The sequence below is a fragment of the Meleagris gallopavo genome, chromosome 16, assembly GCF_000146605.3.
Source record: "Meleagris gallopavo isolate NT-WF06-2002-E0010 breed Aviagen turkey brand Nicholas breeding stock chromosome 16, Turkey_5.1, whole genome shotgun sequence".
Classification (NCBI taxonomy): Eukaryota; Metazoa; Chordata; class Aves; order Galliformes; family Phasianidae; genus Meleagris; species Meleagris gallopavo.
In genome coordinates, this window is record NC_015026.2 from 6746947 (window position 1) to 6754022 (window position 7076).

Sequence of the window (7076 nt, forward strand, 5' to 3'; positions counted from 1 at the left end):
GCCGGGCGCGGCGGGGCCGTGGGGAGCCGCGCTTTTGTCGCTGCGCTGATGGGGCGGCGGGCCGGGCTGCGGTTCCGAGCTGCGTGCGGAACGGCGTGCGGCCGACACGGGGCTTCGGGAGCCTGGAGTTCTGGTTAGAATTAGGAAAGGGGGAGGTTAAGCTGGCACGGCGAACTTGCCGGATTTATTTGAAATCCGATGGAGAGAGCTGTAAGAGAGAGGTATGGAGCAGATGTCGAACTTGTCTGAAGAAATAAAGTCGGTTCCGTGACTTCGTTTTCTCCACCGTATTGGAAAGCTGTCTTTGTGACTGTTGCAGAAACCGCTCTAGCAACGTCCTCGGTCACGAGTTATCTGACCTATCATCTTTGCAGACCCTTAAAAGCCATTTTGCATGAGTGTTCTCTGTGTGTAAATTATACTTTGGAATTTCCTGTTAGAATAACTTCTTGCCTGTTGTTTTTATTTTTTTTCCCCCGAAAACATTGCCATTCAAGTGCTGTGAACATCGTGTCATGTTTTTTATATCTCTTTTTTGCATTATTGCATAGTAACCATGCCAGGCAAGTGCTGCAGTCTAATGGCAGAGGGCTCATGGGGAGTATGAGAAGAAATATTCTTGAAAATGACATAAATTCTTCTAATTCTTATGTGGTGCTCAATTATCAGTGACTATAATGGTTCTATATTGCTTAGTGTGATACTACAGTTTGTGGTGGCGATGTGCCATCCTGATGTGTTTGGATATGATTAAAGACTTTGGGATGTCAATTCTCAGCAATAAAAAGAATTCTGAAGTGTTTTTATTCTTAAGCAGTAAACTTCTTTGTTTGCCTTGTGGTTCTGGGACACTCATAAGTTCTTGTTTGTTTTTTGTTTCACATATTCACATTCAAGCAATGTAATTTGTACTCCAGTAACTTCAACCGTAGCATTTTAAGTGACTGGGCTTAAAGCTCTCTGATTCTCTACAGATACAGAAACTATTTTCAGGATGTCGATAAAGGGACTTACCAGCATAACACCAGGGAGCTGCTGAGAGATGCCATTGTATCACATGTGTAGGTAGATACACATATGACAAAAATCCTGAACTTTTGTATTAGTCCAGAGTAAAATGGGGAGATGCTTTTGGAAAACGTTTTCCTCATTTTAAGGACTTTGCTCCAGGAAGATCTCCGAATTTTGTGTGCAGTTGCTGATGCACTGCTGGCTTCACAGAACTGGCAGCCTGAGTGGACAGCTGTCTGATACTGTGTCATAACAGCTGGGTCTGTGTAAAGCACAGCCTTGATACCTCAGTGTTAGATGGTAACAAAATGTGGTGCAGCCCAGTTATCACCAAAAGAAAAAACTTTGATTTGGTTTTGGATTCAGTTTGCTTGTTTAGAGGTTTTCCTGCTGTTTTTAACAGAATCTCCTCATAGCAGCTGAGGAGAGGAGCAAAAAGCAAAATGCTAAAGGAAAAAAATTACTGATTTATGCACATAAGTGTGCATCCCATAAAGTGCTACTCATATTCTTAATGCTAGTGTTACAAAGGGTGTTTGTACTCTGCTCTCATACGAATCAAAATCCGGTGGAGAAAAAGTATCTGCCTCAATAGGTTGTTAAGTGTGGTGTTGCCTAAAGGTGGAGTATCTCGTTAAAGAGCACGGCTCTTGTTTAAGGGCAACAAGACTGTCTTCTGGCCCCCTGCGTTGCTTTTAGGCCATTATAAGAATAACTTGCAGACTTGATGTATTAGCAGAATGGGAGCCCGTGGAAGTTTTTGTAGGGGTGACTTCCATTTAAAATAATAGTAATAAATGTGGATTTCAGAACCAGGCCAGATGCCAATTATTTTAGTTTATGTACATACCCTTGAATTTAATTTTGTATTAATCAGATTCAGGTGTTTGAATGCACTATCAAAAGAAGAAGGAAAAGTCAGACTAAGGTATTTTACCTGAATTGGATGTCTGGAGTTCTTGTATATGGACACAAAGTAGTCATTTCTTGTGATTTCATGTACGTGTGGGGCTTCTGACAGATGTTAAAGTGATGCTGGAAAGAATAAAATGAAACTTGACTGAAGGTGGCCTGCTGGGTCTGGTTTTTTTTTGTTAGTTTTTTTGTTTTTTGGAAACTCATGTTTCAAAATTCTGTAGCTGTTACTTTTCATAATGGAAATCTAGAAATAAAAGCAATTCTAGTATAAGCTCTAAGTAGTGGGGGAAAAAATGTGAAGGTAGACTTTAATATGCAGAGAAAGCAAAAAGGATGGTTAGGGTCCATTAAAAAAGCCTGTACTAAAGAATGACACACTTAAATACCAACTTGATCAGAATTTGATTGCAGTCTTTCATAGTAGGTGTTCTCACCGTGTTATGAAAGCAGTGAAAACTTCAGAACTCTTGAGTACTCTTTCCTACCATAGAACCTTCTGACCCAAAAACACTAGGGAATGTGCTATGCTGCTCATCTGTCAAAATACATTAAATGAGTTGTGAGTGAGCTGGTCGTGGTGGGATGAACAGTTTTCAGGAGGAGTGGTATTCTTAAAATCTCAGAACTGGGATCTCGCTTGAGTTCAGTGCTGTCGCTTGTCCTTAGCAGCTTTCCTCGTGCCCAGTGCGATGTCTTCAAACTCATGCTCACTCTGAGATCACAGGGTCTCACAGCTGATGTCTGTGTGTGGAATGTCTTCAGCAATTTGCAAACATAGCGCTAAAGATAAGATACTCAAGCAGCTCTTAAACCTTGTCCTTCACTGTATGATTTTAGGCTGCAGTGCTAGTATTTGGAATTGCTTTAGTTATACCTCAGTGCAATTCTTGGGTTGCTATGCTAGTACGTAGAGCCCTCAGGAAGGATGTGGAGTTCCCTTTGACCTGGATAAGATGAGGGTAAGTTATGTACCTGGTCAAGGTCTGGTGTGTTTACAGTGGAGTTCAGATGCAGTGCTTGTCTGAGTCAGCTGCTCTGTCACCAGCAGGTCTGAGATCCCTCCTCTTCGTGGGTGTCAGCTGGATTAATGTCCCTTTGGCAGGTGCTGTGGGCAAGCTCAGTCTGATCCATCTTCACACTGTCTCCAGCATTGCTTTCACTTTCTCCTCAGTGACACGCTGAGATGGCAAGTGGTGCCAACTGAACGCTGAAGCTTTGGGCAGCCTGTGTGCTCAGATTGATGATTATGTGTTAGACTTTGACTCAGCCATTCAGGATCACGTAAGTGCTCTTATGAAGCACAGCACTTCACTGTAATGATGCAAATGAAAGGTCTGTGAACTATTTGACAAGTGAACTGGCTCATTAAATAAGTAGTATGTCAGATGAAGTCATTGATACCTATTGTGGTGGATGCTGAAAGCCAGAAATAGCAGCCCACTCCATTAATCAGTGTTTCGAGGCAGTTTTTCAGTGCCAGCTACATAACTTATTTGCTTTTTGCAAAATAAAAAAATCATAAGTATTGATTAAAGTAGGGTTAAAAAGAATTGATTATGAAGGAACATGTTTTGAAATGCTAGGGGGAAAAAAAGCTTTTTCAGGAGTTGCCCTATTTTATTTTTCTTTTAGTTGAGACAGTTTTGGATGTTAGTGGTGGTTTTCCTCTCTTTCCAGATCGTTCCACCAATAGCACGGTATCTGGTTAGTGAGATATCTAGGCCTAGCAGAGGTCATTTCACATACAGTCTTACGTTATTTAAGGGTGCTTCCTCTCTGAGCTGTGCTCAGAAAGATGCAGTGCTGTCAGACTGAAACCAGAGGATTAAAACAGACCATAAAATGCAGTAAGAACTTAAAGTAACTTGTTTATGGTATGCATGTGATTAAATTACTAAGGCTTTCAGCATTTTATACTTTTTTTGCAGAAAGTTACGTACATGAATGTGGCTTTTTAATTTGAAATCAGTTATTTTTTGACGTGTCTACCTCCATTCTGTCCTTGAAACATCTCTTTCCCTTATAGCATACTATCTTCTTGTGGAATAGATAGCAAGTTTTACACTTAAGTCACTTCTGCTTAATGCACACTCCGTGTTTGCCTTTGATTTTGGAAGTTTTTTGAACTAACTGAATTCCTTTTTTAATCACAGGTCAGATTGGCTGAAGCCTGGTAGCCACTCACTGGCACCAGCAGTAAAATGAGTTTTGAGGAATCAACAACTTGCTTACCTCCTGCTTTGTGGAGAGTTTCCCTTAGAGCTCTGCTTGTCAAGTGTGAAAAGTGGCCTTGTTGAATATGATGTCACTGCTCGTTTGCAGATGTTCAGTCATGTGGTGAGGGAGGCTGTGCAGTGACACTGCTCTGCAGGTCTGGGAGATGCCAGTTCAGTCTGAGAGCTGTTAGGCTGAGCTGGCTTCTGTTAAATTCAGATTGAACAAATGCATTTCCAGGGACTTGAGGAGTAGCTTCAGCTTTCATCCATTTCCTTTTTGAAAAGAGGTGAAGCTTGTACTTTGCATTGTTTTACTTCACTTTTAATGAAATTTCATCACCAAAATGCATTCAAATAGGATAAAAAGGGAATAAACAAACTGCAGCTATTTGATTCCAAGTCCTTTTGCAGATATAACTCAGCTCGTGCACCCAGCTGTAGGTAATCGCTCTTCCACCAATTCTCTGTCACACTCTCATGGTGACAAAGCAAATGGGATGAAATAAGTACCAAATAGAAATGTGTCAGGAGTGTCCTATGGGAGTGAAGTCTGCTTCACAAGGAGGTATTGGTGCTCTGTTGATCAGGTGAAATACGAAAGCACTGTTGACATTTGAAGTGAATTTGCTTCTGTATCAAGTCCGCTCCTGGATGGCTGGAGCTCTTTTAACATGCAGACTGAAAGCAAGCAAGCGTGCATGCACACAAGGAAGCTTATTCCAAGGGCTTCCATGTGTTGGTGCTTCTCTTCTGAGGGTCAGTACATTGTCACAGATGACTGAAGGAGGATTTTTCACCCTTATGCATCATACACCTTTTGTGTGCATTTGGATTGGTCTTGCAGGCTTGCATAATTTATGAGTAAAGGCATTGGCTGCAGGAGAGAACAGTTTAGACTCAATGGATTTATAATGGGAACAGAAATGAAGCCTGTTTTCACTGCTGCAGAAAAACAGATTGTGCGTTTAAAAAAAAAGTGCAGTGTGTTTTTGAAGAGGAAAAGGTCTCAAAGGAAAAGTGTGTCTGCTTGGAATGGCTTTGGCTGTCCTAACCTAGTGTGAAAATTCCACTTTTTTAGTGTTAGTTCTCTGTTTGTGAGCCTGAGGGCGAGAGATTTAAAAAACTTGAAAGGTACCTCCTCATAATATTCTTTTGTCTGTATTTCTGTATTTACTTTAGCCCAGGTTTTCCTGGATAATTTCCATGTGTGTGTAATGTACGTGGAAAGGAGTCCCTTCTGTTCCTTTCAGCTGGACAAATGCAGCAGGATCGGTCAGCTGCTCCCTTGTTCACAATCTAGGAGAGGTGCAAAAATATGCAATCTTCTGTAGAACTACCAGTGTTTGTATTTGCAATGCGCACAGCAAGCTCCTACTTTGTTGACGAGCCACTGTTGGTTATCCTAGAGCCCTGAGATCTTCATCTAGTGGCTTCTAATCCAAACTCCTCCATTGAGAAGTCCTACTGCAGGCCTTTCATGACAGCTAGCTTTGTAATGGTTAGATTTTCCTAGAGCTCTAAGGGTTGGTTTCAGGATGTGTAACTCAAGAAAAAGCTTCTGTTTCCATAGATGTCATTAGGAGTAGTCCTTTCTCACACAGTTCTAAATGACTGTGAAATTCAGAGGAAGTCTGCTGTTCCCTTGGGGAAGATCAGGAATTAATTTCAGCTAGATGATTTTTCAATTTTTTGAAGAAGTAATTTATCATCTGGAAATAGGAATAAATCTTTCATTTCAGAGTTGAAATGATACCCTCTGGTAGGTGTGTTTCAGTCTAAATGATGCTGCTTTTTCTAGGGGTAACATGCTGAAAATTGGAGCTTAAGTCATGAAATAGTCTTACTTTGTGTATGATCAGTGGCCAGAACCTCTGTGAGAGTGCACACGTGGCCAGATGCACAGAGCCTTTGGTTTTCTGATTTGTTCTGCAAAGGTCAATGGCTTTTATTGTTTAAAACTGTGGGTGGGTTGTAGGGAATGGCTGCTGACAGTGCTTTAAAATAGTCATAGCTGGCTTGTAGTTTAAAACAAAAAGCTGCTCTGATGGAGAGACTTGGGTGTTTCGGTCTTACTCAGTGTCTCAGATAGGATTGTTTGTTTGAGTCTTATGTAAAAGGGCAGGCAGTTTTCCTCCTTTTCAAAAGACCAAGATGGTGTTAATGGAGGCAAGGCATGGATAGCTTCAGGTATGCTATTTTGTACAAGCTTCTTAAAATCTGCCTTCCTAAGTCATTTGTTCACCCCTCTGTAGTTAATTGAAGCTAGATAATCTCTTAAGAAGAGATACCAGTATAGTTTGAGTCACTCCTGCCCTGTTTGTGAGAGTGGGCTGAAAAAGAAAAGTTTCTGCAATTTCTAGAAATGTCTGTTTAGTTTCAGCTTAAATTTAAAACACTGAGCAGCTGAAAAGCTTGGTGGCAGTTGATCTGTTAAGATCCAAGACAGAGATGATAGATTTTATTCTGTGTTCTGTGTCAGATACTAGCAGCCAGAATGAATTGGTTTAAGTTATCAACTACAGAAGCAGTAGCTCAAAGTTGTCATGCTGTAGTTGAGATCCTGTGTTATTACAGGGCAGGTTAACTGGGCTTAAAATTCTGCTTTTTGCTTGTGGGACTGCAGGGCTTGTTTTTCTCCCAAAGCCTGTTGGTGTTGTAGCCTAACAGAAGTAAAAGCAACCTAATGTAGAAGGAATGAACCTGGTGTGCTTGCAGACTCTCAGTGACCTTTGAGACCATTTAGCTGCTGGCATTTGGAGTAGCTTAAAAAAAAAAAAATGTTGTTGCTTACATTTGATTATCAAGCTTAAAGATATATTTTTTTAAGCAGACCATTACTTTAACACAGTAAAAGTGCAAATGGTGTGTGTGTACTTGTGTTTCTGTATCTGTAAAAGAGTGCTGTGTTATCAGAATACATATAATTACGTG